The sequence below is a fragment of the Sus scrofa genome, chromosome 2, assembly GCF_000003025.6.
Source record: "Sus scrofa isolate TJ Tabasco breed Duroc chromosome 2, Sscrofa11.1, whole genome shotgun sequence".
In the NCBI taxonomy this organism is placed as follows: Eukaryota; Metazoa; Chordata; class Mammalia; order Artiodactyla; family Suidae; genus Sus; species Sus scrofa.
This window is the reverse complement of record NC_010444.4, coordinates 59120315-59132592: the sequence shown is the minus strand read 5'-3', so window position 1 is coordinate 59132592 and position 12278 is coordinate 59120315. Positions and strand designations below refer to the sequence as shown.

Below are 12278 nucleotides of genomic sequence, written 5' to 3'. Positions count from 1 at the left end.
CTGTGGTGGCTTCCAAGAGAGATGACACTGCTCTGAAGGCAGGGACATAGTCCCTGGTAACTATCCCCCCACCCATGCTGTTGTCCCGCAGGCAGGGTCTCTGACAGGTCACTCTGGGCCTCACCTGCCTCTCACCTCCATGCTGACCTGTACTTTGCCCTTGGCCAGAACCTTGGGAATACTTTTCTTTTTTTTGGGGGGGGGTAGTACTTTTCATTTCTCTCACATATTGTTTTATTGTGGTAAAATTCATATAACATAAAATTTACCACTTCAAAGTGCACGGTTGAGAGGCATTTCCTACATTCACAAGGTTGTGCAATTGCCGCCTTTCTCTAGTTCCCTGGGAGACCCCATCCCCATGAGCAGTCACTCCCCATCCCCCTCCCCCAGCCCCTGGCAACTACTACTCTGCTTTCTGTCTCTGTAGATTTGCCTGTTCTGGACATTTCATATAAATGGGATCATGCAACATGTGGCCTTTTGTGTCTGGCTTTTGTCATGTTTTCTTTTTAATTTATTTTGTATTGACGTAACATTGGTTTATAATACAAGTTTAACATGTACAACATTATATTTCTGTGTCTGCGTACCCTAGAGTGTGCTCTCTGTCAAAAATCTGATTGCAAAAATTTAGTTGCCATCTGACAGTTTATCTCCTTTACCCGTTTCACTGCTGCCCCCCGGCTCCTTCCCCTCTGGTAACCATTACTCTGTTCTCTGTACATACATGTTTGTTTCGTTTGGTCTGGTTTGGTCATTTATTTGTTTTTGTTGTTTGTTTTTTATTTCACATACAAATGAAATCATACAGGATTTGTCTTTCTCCATCTGACTTAAATTCACTTGTAATATCCTCAAGGTCCATCCATTGTTGTTGCAAGTGACAAAATTTCATTCTTATTTTGTGGCCAAATAGTATTCCATTGTATTACACATACCGTATCTTTTTTACTCACTCATTTGTTGATGGGAACTTAGGCTGTTTCTGCTATCTTGGCTGATGTGAATAATGCTATGCTGAACATACGGGTACATACGTATATTGTAGTTGATTTACAATATTATGTTAGTTTCAAATGTCCAACAAAGTGTTCAGTCATATTGAATATATATTTTTGTAAAAGACAAAAAAAAATAAATAAATAAAAAAGGGAGTTCCTGTCGTGGCGCAGTGGTTAATGAATCCGACTAGGAACCATGAGGTTGCGGGTTCGGCTCCTGCCCTTGCTCAGTGGGTTAAGGATCCTGCGCTTCCGTGAGCTGTGGTGTAGGCTGCAGACGCGGCTCAGATCCCGAGTTGCTGTGGCTCTGGCGTAGGCAGGTGGCTACAGCTCTGATTGGACCCCTAGCCTGGGAACCTCCATACGCCGCGGGAGCGGCCCAAGAAATAGCAAAAAAAAAGACAAAAAAAAAAAAAAAGTATATATTTTTGTTTTTGTTTTTTCTTTTTTGACCACGCCCACAACACAGGGAGGTTCCCAGGCCAGGGATTGAATCCGAACTGCGGCTGCAACCCACACCACAGTTGTGGCAACACTGGATCCTTAACCCATTGTGCTGGGCCAGGGATTGAACCAGCAGTGCCATAGAGACAACACTGGATTATTAACCCACTGTACTTCCTGCATATGTATTTTTGAATTAATGTTTTCATAGTTTTTGGGTAAATACCCAGAAGTGGAATATTTGGATTATATGTTAGTTCTGGTCTTAATTTTTTTTAGGAACCTCCATACTGTTTTCCATAATGGCTACAACAGTTTACATTCCCACCAACTGAGCATGAGGGTTCCCTTTTTGCCATGTTCTCATCAACACTTGGATTTCTTACTTTTTTGATAATAACCATTCTAACAGACGTGAGGTGATATCTTATTGTGGTTTTGCATTTCCCCAATAATTAGTGATATTGAACATCTTTTCACAGCCTGTCAGCCATCCGTATGACCTCTTTAGAGAAATATCTATTCTGCTCCCCTACCCATTCTTCAATTGGTGGTTGTTGTGTTGTGTGATTTCTTTATATATTTTGGATAACAGCCCCTTATCAGATCCTTGTTTGCAAATATCTTCTCCCAGTTAGTAGGTTGTCTTTTCATTTTGTTGATGGCTTCCTTTGCTGTGCAGAAGCTTTTTAGTTTGATGTAGTCCTATTTGTTTATTTTTCTTTGGTTTTTCTTGCCTGTATAGAGGTGTTAGAAAGATTTTGCTGAGAAAGATATTTCTGTATAGAAAGATATTGCTAAGACTCATGTCGTAGGGTGTACTGCCTATGTTTTCTTCTAGGAGTTTTATGGTTTCAGGTTTTACATTCAAGTCTTTAATTCATTTTGAGTTGATTTTTGTATATGATATGAGATAGCGATCTAGTTTCATTTTTTTTTCTTTTGCATGTCGCCGTCCGTTTTTCCCAGTACCCTTCATGAAAGAGACTATCTTTTCACCATTGTTCTTTGTTCCTTTATTGTAAATTAATTGTTCATATATGGGAGGGTTCATGTTTAGGCTCTCAATTCTGTTCTTTTGACCCATGTATCTGTTTTTCTGCTAGTAACATAGCATGATGTTTTCGAGGTTTACCTATGTCATAGTGTGTCTCAGTGCCTCATCCATTTTTATGGCTGAGTAATATTCCTTTGTATAGATGGACCGAGTTTGTTTATCCATTCATCTGTCAATGGACATGTGTGCTGTTTCCACCTTTTGACAGTTGTGATCAAGCTGCTCACATGGGTGTCAAGTTTTTGTTTGAACACCTGAACTCTGTTCTTGGGGTCTATACCTAGGAGTGGAATTGCTGGGTCATGTGGTAATTTTATGTTTCCCTTTTTGAGGACCCACCAGACCACCTTCCAAGAACCAGCTGGTTTTGCAAAACCACCCTTTCCATGTTCTCTGTGGCATCCCAGCTTGGGAGCTGGGGCTTGTCGCCCACTTATGGGCACTCCGCCTCCCCTCCCCACTTACTCTCCATTTTATTAGGCATGTTTTATTTTGTATTATTGAGGTTTGTGTTGTTTGCATGCAGCTCTGTGACTGTGGGGCTCACTGCTGATTGCTCCTAGCTCAATGTGTGGGGGCTTGATGCAGACTGGGACTCCTGCCCTGGTCCATCTGGAATGTTCCATTTATATGCAAAGAAGTGAAGGCCCAGGGATGTTACACAATCACCGCCCAGGCACTGAGCGCAGGGCGTGGACCAGAGCAGGGAACCCCTTTATGCACACGCAACTGCATGTCCAAGGAGGTGCCCCTGGACACCTGTGCAGTGGCTACCAGTGAGTCCCTGCCCAGCTGTGCCCTGTCCCCACTCAGTCCATCCCCTATCCTGGTGGCTCAGCCTACATTTCTGAACCCCCCCCACCCCGAAAATAGCAGCCACATGCCTCCTGTGAGAAGCCAATGCTGGCCTCCTCCCCTCACACCCAGGACCACCGAGAAGCAGCGCAGTGGCAGTGCTCACTGGGGTCTGCACAATCCCTCCACTGTGATACCAGGCAAGCCATACACACCCAGGGAGACTGAGAAGCAGGAGGTCAAGGGTGCCCCAGAAACAGCAGGAATCACATTGGCTCCATTTCTAGGAAGAGGGCACAGTGCGCCTGCAGACCTTAGGGGGTACCCCCAGTGGGGTCTGCGCAGCCTCACAGTATGAACCTGGAACTTGTTTGCAGCAGAACTGATGCTCTGTGAACAAACAGGAGTAGTCTCCCATCCACTGGCCATGATGCTGCTGGCACGCCTGTACCACACTCACCAGAAGGGTCTCTGCAGAGCTTTCGTATTTCAGGATGGTGGGTTAGGGATTCAGAGGGGTGGTGATGACCTCAGGGGCCTCCACCATCTGGCTGCATGCCTGCACCTCCATGCTTCCCTCAGCACCTTTCCAGGGCTCTTCCTGCTGCCACTGGGCTCTGGTACCACTGTACCCAGATGGAAGCGGAGCTTGAAGGGGTGCCCTTGGGAGTCTTCACGGACCATTCAGGCACTATGTTTATTAGTTTCCTGGGCTGCCACAACAAATGACCACAAACCTAGTGGCTTAAAACAACAGGAATTTATTCTCTCATAGTTCTGGAGGCCAAAATTTGGTTTTGGAGAACATCCAAAATCAAGACGTTGCCATGGTTGGTTCCTTCTTTGGACTGTACAGGAGGATCGTTCTTTGCCTCTTCCAGCCTCTGGGGGCATCAGGCATTCCCTGGCTTGTGGCCACAGCATTCCAGTCTCCATGTTCTGTTTTCACATCTCCTTCTCCTACCTGTCTTTTCCTCTTTTGAGAATGCCTGTCATTGGATTAGGGCCCACCCCCACTCCAGCATCACCTCATCTTAACTTGATGACACCTGCTAAGGTGACCCTCCTGGGACAGGCCTGCCCTCCCTCTTCACCATGACTCTCAGTGCACTGGCATCACGCCTTTGTTTTCATCTGTAGTTTCTTGTATGCGGAGGAACCCCCAGGGCTGGTGTTTCTCTGATTTGGCCTTAGCTGGGGGGTGAGTACACCTGCCCTTCCTGCCCTGCTCAGTGCCATGTTATGTTCCGTGGTCGAATTTGCCATGGCTGCTCTTCCTTCCTGCTGTTGCTTCTGGTTTGCTGCTGTTTGCAGCTGCACCGGCATCCTTGTACTTGTAGCTTGGGGTGTGTGTGCAGCCGTGAGACTGAAGTAGGGGGGGAGGTCACTGAGGGGAGATGACGCCAAGGGCTGGGCCTGCAGTCAGGGAGAAGCCTGGGAGCTCGCAGCCACCTCTGGGGATTCCACTGTGTGCGCAAAGCCCACGGCCCCCTTCCTGGGTCCTGAAGTCCAAGGAGCAGGACCTGGGTTTGAGCATCATTGTTGGAGGTGGTGGTAGTTCATGCATGGCTGGGGGCAGAGGCAAGTGTGCAGGAGCAGGGCTCATGCGCTGGGAGAGGCTGCTGGTGGAGTTAAGGGTCAGAGGGCCAGGGGAGGAAAGGTGCTCCAGTTCTAGGACCTCTCTGTTCAGGTGGGCAATTTGACATGACTCCGGCTGCCCCCTGCAGAGAGGATTGGGCACTGCAGAGTTGATTTGGGGACCCAGGCAGGAAGCTCCTGCATTTGTGGGTCCAGGGGTGGTGGGGCTTGGACCCGCATGTGGATAGAAGAGATGGGAGAAGGTGACAGCTGGGAGTGGGAGGGCCGGGTGCTGGAGCAGATGTGGGAGTGAGATGAGGGGGATGTCTCTGGGAGATGCAGTCCCAGGTGGGAGGGGTGGATGGTGCACATATGTCAGTGTGCACCAGTGAGTGAGCACACATATGTGTGGATGGGTATGCATGCATGTGTATGCATTCAGTACTGGGTGTGTGAGCATTTGTGTGAGGGTGTGTGCCCGGACATGCATGCCTGCCTCTGTGCACACACGTGTGAGTGAGGTGTGTACAAATCTTGCTTGCGATGTCAGCCTCTCTGTGAGGATAATGGTTGCTGGGCTGGAAGTCATGAATTTGGGGGGGCTTCAAGGGTTTCCTGACAAAGCGTGAGATGGGGACTGAGAAGAGGGTGGTAGATTTGGGAGTCAGAGTCTAAGTGGACTTCAGTCAGGAGCCAAGGGGAGGGCTCCTCCTGTTTACTAGCCTCTGGGTGGTGGCCCTCGGGGTCCAGTGCAGCCCTGGGGCCTGGTCCAGTCTTCTGGGTGGACCATGAAGAGGATCAGGGTTGCAACCTCACACTGGGGGCTTGCAGAGCCAAAGGGCCAGGAGTCCCCCTCCTCATCCACAGGCCCATTCGACCCTAGGTGGCTCGGAGGCCTGCAGGTGCTGCTCCTGCCCTCCTGGGCTCAGGGGAGGAGGCAGGGTCGAGTGTTGGGCAGGGAACAGTGCAGATCAGGGCTTTGGGGTGAGGCAAGGCTCCTTGGAGTAGGGGGCTTGGTATGTGACCCCTCAGGTTGGGGTGCAGCTGTTCCCAGAGGTGGGGGGAGCTTGGGCAGGAAGAGGGCGTGGTAGAAACAGAGGTTCTGAGGGGAGAGGGACTCAGCCATCTAGGGGAGAGAGCAGGAAGAAGACCTGAATGTCAGGGCAGGGAACAAGGGAGAAGATGGCACAGCACCACTGGCCCCCATGACAGGGTCGGTGCAATTTTCATGGATGGATGGATTATTGCAGTGGATTTCACATAACATGAAATTAACCACTTAAAGTGAACAGTTGGGAGTTGTGGCTCAGTGGGTTAAGGACCTGATGTCTCTGTGAAGATGTGGGTTCGATCCCTGGCCTCGCTCAGTGGGTTAAGGATCCGGCATTGCCACAAGCTGTGACATAGATTGCAGATGTGGCTCAGTTCCAGTGTTGCTATGACTGTGGTGTAAGCCTCAGCTGCAGTGCTGATTTGACCTTTGGCCCAGGAACTTCCATATGGCCAGGTGCCGCTGTAAAAAGAAAAAAACAGGGAACAATCGCTCTTTCATTGTGACTGCCAACATGTCACCCAGACTCAGGAAGACCTGGAAACTTAGGGGCCATGTGAGCCACGACCATGGTAGCATTGGCAAACACCAGAAGCACTCAGGAGGCCCTGGTAATGCTGGTGGCATGCACCACCACAGAATCAGCTTCAGCAAATATCACCCAGGATACTTTGGGAAAATTGGTTTGAGGCATTACCACTTAAAGAGGAACCAGAGCTTCTGCCCAACTGTCAACTTTGATAACTTGTGGACCTTGGTCAGTGAGCAGACACAGTTAAATGCTGCCAAGAACAAGACTGGAGCTGCTCCTGTCATTGATGTGGTGCTATTGGGCTGCTACAAAAGTCTGGGGAAGGGAAAGCTCCCAAAGCAGTCTGTCATCGTGAAGGCCAAGTTCTTCAGCAGAAGAGCTGAAGAGAAGGTTAAGGGTGTGAGTGGGGCCTGTGTCCTGATAGCTTGAAGCCACGTGGTGGGAGATTTCAATAAATGTTAACAAGTGGGGGAGTTCCCATCATGGCGCAGCAGAAACGAATCTGACTAGGAACTACGAGGTTGTGGGTTCAATCCCTGGCCTTGCTCAGTGAGTTAAGGATCTGGCCTCCGGCATTGCCGTGAGCTGTGGTATAGGTTACAGATGCAGCTCGGATCTGGCATTGCTGTGCCTGTGGTGTAGGCTGGCAGCTATAGCTCCGATTAGACCCCGAGCCTGGGAACCTCCATATGCTGTGGATGCGGCCCTAAAAAGACAAAAGACAAAAAAAGAAAAAAAAATGTTAACAAGTCGGGACAGAAGTTAAATAAGTAAAGTGAACAATTGAATGGCATTTCAGATATTCATAATATTGGGCAACCACCACCACTCTCTGGTTCTGAAGTATTCCCATCACCCTAAAAGGAAACCCCAGCCCCGTGAGCAGTCACTCCCCAGCACTCTCCCCCTGCCCCTGGCAACCAGAGATCTGCTTTCTGTCTCTATGAGAAGGAAAGCCACGCTTCCCGTTGTGGCTCAGTTTACCTGTTCTGAACATTTCACATAAATGGAATCATGTGGCCTTTGGTGTCTGACTGCTTTCACTTAGCATAGTGTTTTCAAGGTTTACCCACAATGTAGCCTGTCAGTGCTTCATTACTTTTACGGCTGAGTAATATTCCATTGTGTGGATGGACCATGTTTGGTTTATCCTTTTTCCCATCAATGGACTTCTTTTTTTTTTTTTGTCTTTTGTCTTTTTTGTTGTTGTTGTTGTTGTTATTGTTGCTATTTCTTGGGCCGCTCCCGTGGCATATGGAGGTTCCCAGGCTAGGGGTTGAATCGGAGCTGCAGCCACCTGCCTACGCCAGAGCCACAGCAACACGGGATCCGAGCCGCGTCTGCAGCCTATACCACAGCTCACGGCAACGCTGGATCGTTAACCCACTGAGCAAGAGCAGGGATCGAACCCACAACCTCATGGTTCCTAGTCGGATTCGTTAACCACTGCGCCACGACGGGAACTCCCCATCAATGGACTTCTGCTTTGTTTCCACTTTTTTGGCTGCCGTGAACACGTGTGTGCAAGTGTGGGTGTGGCTTTAGGTTGGCGTTTCATTGGGGTGTGTACGGAGGAATGGAACTGCTACATCCCATGGCACCTCTTTTTAACTTGTTCAGGAACCACCAAACCTGGGTCGGCTTTGATTTTAAATAGGATGGCAACCTACTGGTGTGTTTAAAACAGGAGCGTGACACGATTTGAACTTAAGAAAGGGAAGGAAGGTGTTACTGGCATTGGTGTGTGGTGAGGGATTTGGGTACAGGGGGATTGGGGAGGAGGTTGTGCTGGTGTCCTGGTGCAAGGTGACATAGGCTGGGACCAGGGAGGGGGCTGCACAAGAGCCCTGGAGGTGGAGCTGCTGGGATTTGCTCACGGAAGTGACAAGGGGTAGAGGGAAAGGGGAAGCCGTGAGACTCTGGGCTGCTCCCCAGCCCTGCACTCAGGCCCCCTCCAGACTGCCCCTGCCACCTGTCTGGCCTGACTTTCTTGTGGTCTCCCTGCCACATCTGCCTGCCCAGCCACCTGTGCCACCATCCATCTCATCTGCACAAGCCCTTTGGCGTTCACCTTTCTGGGCCCTTGTCCTTTTTTTCTTTTCCCTGGGTGGAGGCACAACCCTGGGCTGGTGATGGTTCTGCCTCAGTGAGGCCTGTCCTGGGATGTGTGCGCTGGACACCCACAGTTCCTCGTGGGACCCACCCTACCAGGCTGAGAATATAATCTGAGCTCAGTGAGGCAGCCCTTGAGCTGACCCTGCCTGTCCCCATGCCTGGAGCAGGTGCTGCCCAGGGCTCCTATGGGGGGCTGCAGGGCTTAGGAGCTCAGACAGGACTGTGAAAGTGCCCCAAAGGGGCACAGGATGGGCCGGGGCAAGCCCAGGATCCTGCCTCCCAGACCGCAGAATAGCGTGCAGTGTTATTATGTAACTCCATAGTTGTGCTATCTCTAAAAAATGGAGCATAAAAGCTATTTTGGGCCTGTGGTAATGAGGGCATCTCGCTTTTGTCTTATCTTCCCATGGCCTCTGTCATCCTGGGGTGGGGTGGGGGGTGGATGGCAGCATCAAAGAAGCTGCTTGAGAGAGGCAGTTCCAACCCAGAACCTGAGTTGTGTGTGGAGGCCGGTTTCAAAAGTCATGCATTTGGTGTTGGCCAGAGCAGCTGCTGGCAGATTGCCCCATGGCACCTGGGATCCTGAAGGCCGGCAGGTGCTGACCCCTGCAGTGTGAAGCAGACTATGTTCCCTGCTACAGCTGGGACCCCACTTCCTCGAAGTGGGTCAGGCGCCTGTCAGAAACTCAGTCTGATGTTTTCAAGGCAGGCCGGGCAGAGGGCAGTAGCGGTCGAGTCCAGCTCCCTCTCCCTGCCTGGGCCAAGGGGCTGCGTGTTGTGAGGCAGCCCTGGTTTCCATTGGCCGCTCTCCTGGCTGGTGGTTTGTGTTACTCAATTGGTGATGAGATTTAAAATTAAACTGTGGGATTTCCTGTTGTGGCTCAGCGGTTAATGAATCCGACTAGGAACCATGAGGTTGCGGGTTCAATCTCTGGCCTCACTTAGTGGGTTAAGGATCCCGCATTGCCATGAGCTGTGGTGTAGGTCACAGGTGCGGCTTGGATCAGGTGTTGCGTAGGCTGGTGGCTACAGCTCTGATTAGACCCCTAGCCTGGGAACCTCCATATGTCGTGGGTTTGGCCCTGAAAAGACAAAAAGACAAAATAAATAAATAAAATTAAACCGTGAAGGGTCTGTTCCTTCAGCTCCAGAGACCTGTGCTCAGATGTTCCAGAAGCCGTATGTGTTTGGTCAGGGTGGAGAGACCATGTGTTTTAGAGTCCGCCGTATCTCTCTGTGGACAGCATGTGAGCACATGGAGGGTCTCAGACCTGTCTTAGTGTCCTGGCGCTACTCTAACAAATGACCACAAACTGGGTGACTTAACAACAGAGATATATTCTCTCACAGCTCTGGAGGCTGAATGTCCCAAGCAAGGCGTGGACAAGTCTGTGCTCCCTCTGATGGCTCGAGGGGAGTAGCCCTTCTTGCCTCTTCCAGCTTCTGGGGGCTCCAGTGTTCCTTTGATTGTGGTTGCATCACCCCTGTCTCTGCCTCCGTCTCTACAGGACCCTCTCTCTTGTGTGTCTGTGTCACCTCTCATCTTATAAAAACAGTTGTCATTGGATTAGGGCCCATACTACAGCATGACCTCCCTTTAACTAATGAAATGTGCAAAGGCCCTGTCTCCAAATAGGTCACATTCCCAGATACTCGGGAGTAGGATATGGATGTATATATATTTTGGAGGGACACAGTTCAGCCCATAGCAGACTCTCCACCAGGCAGGTCCACTGGCTCTCAGTGAGGCCCCCAGGTCCCTGAGGGGTGCAGTGAGTGACACAGCCCACCTTACAAGCGCATAGGGGTGCTCGGGTCCCAGTAAGGCCAGGGCCTCAGCGAAGTATGAGTAGGGCCTTCACTGTTTGGGTACAAAGCCGTGGGTTATGGGCATGTGGGGCACCCCCCAGTGTCCCTGCATAGGCTCTCCGTGTCCCAGGCACCAGGCACTACTTCCCTGTGATATTATCCTGGCCCCTCTGATCTTGGAGAGGCAGCAATAAATGATGGCTTAAAGGGAGACCTTAATTCTCTGCTCAGGAATTGAACCTGGGCAGCCTGGGTGAAAACCAGGAATGCTGGTCCCTAGACCAGGAATCCTCGCTAGAGGTTAGAAGCAGAATTGCCCTGATTCTTGCCCCCTTTGAAAGCAAAAATGGTTCAAGGAGGCAGAAACTGTAAAAACAGGTATAAATTTTATTGTTAGAGTCACAGTACAAGTGAGAGAGCACACTGAGGAGTATTTTATTTATTTAAGTCAGAGGCAAAGAAGTAATGCACACTCTAAAGAGGAGTGTGGGTGCGGGCATCCCCTTGAGTGAGGAACGCACCAGAGAGGTGATTTAAATCACTTATACAGGAGTTCCCGTCGTGGCGCAGTGGTTAACGAATCCGACTGGGAACCATGAGGTTGCGGGTTCGGTCCTTGCCCTTGCTCAGTGGGTTAACGATCCGGCGTTGCCGTGAGCTGTGGTGTAGATTGCAGACGCGGCTCGGATCCCGCGTTGCTGTGGCTCTGGCGTAGGCCGGTGGCTACAGCTCCGATTCAACCCCTAGCCTGGGAACCTCCATATGCCGCGGGAGCGGCCCAAGAAATAGCAACAATAACAACAACAACAACCAAAAAAAAAAAAAAAGACAAAAAAAAAAAAAAATCACTTATACAGGACAGTTCTTCCAGGTCTTTGTTTTCCTTTGGCCAGTTACCTTGTATTCTCTCTCATACTTGGCTGGACACAGGAGCATCCCTGATATGTGTGAGCATCTTTTAGCAAAGATGGATTCCAAAGTGGAGGGTGCTGGGATGGTATCAGGACTTATGGCCTGGAGCCCCTCCGTTTTTGACCCTTAGGAGTCTTACTGTGCATGTGTAATTGGGGAGCTCTCCTTGACACCAGGAGTGATTAAAGTGGTCCACTTATCTTTCTACTCCAGCAGAGCTTAGCTCCTGCCATTAACTTTTTCTATGATGTGTTAAAGAAACAAGGCCCAATTTACTAGGCCTAACAAGTCCCAGTTGTTCTCAGCCCAGGGGCCCAGCTACCTTCTACCTCACCTCCACCATCCTGCCAGGGAGGCACTCCCAGCCCCATATTACAGATGAGGAAACTGAGGCCAAGAAGTGACAGATTTGGAATTCCCATTGTGGTGCAGCGGAAACGAATCCAACTACGAACCATGAGATTGTGGATTTGATTCCTGGCTTTGCTCAGTGGGTTAAGGATCCAGCATTGCCATGAACTGTCGTGTAGGTTGCAGACGTGGCTCGGATCTGACCTTGCTGTGGCTGTGGTGTAGGCTGGCAGCTGTAGCTCCGATTCGACCCCGAGCCTGGGAACCTCCATGTGCCACGGGTGTGGCCCAAAAAAGAAAAAAACAAGTTACAGATTGGTCTGTGGTCCCTTGGCAGAAGAATGGCAGTCAGGGGTCTGGCGTGATAGAGAGGGTGGGCACAGACACAGGCTGTCAGCCTTAGAATAGCACTGGTGAAATAAGTTGAATGATGTCCCCTAAACATGTATGTCTAGATCCTGGCCCCTGGAACATGTGACAGTGACCTTTAGGAAGAGGGTCTTTGGAGGGGTGACCACGTCAAAGATCTTGAGAGCATCTTGGAGTAGGGCTCCGAATCCAGTGACTGGTGTCCTTCTGAGAAGCTGGGGAAGGTTGGAGGCAGAGATTGGCGTGATGGATCCGTAAGCC

The 12278-nt window shown here is 50.2% G+C and overlaps 1 protein-coding gene and 1 pseudogene across 1 annotated transcript in view; both read left to right on the top strand.

The window, feature by feature from the left end:
- Window positions 1–12278, top strand: part of CRTC1 (CREB regulated transcription coactivator 1) — an 87863-nt gene that overhangs the window by 24604 nt on the left and 50981 nt on the right.
- LOC100523951 lies at window positions 6297–7021 on the top strand (annotated as a pseudogene).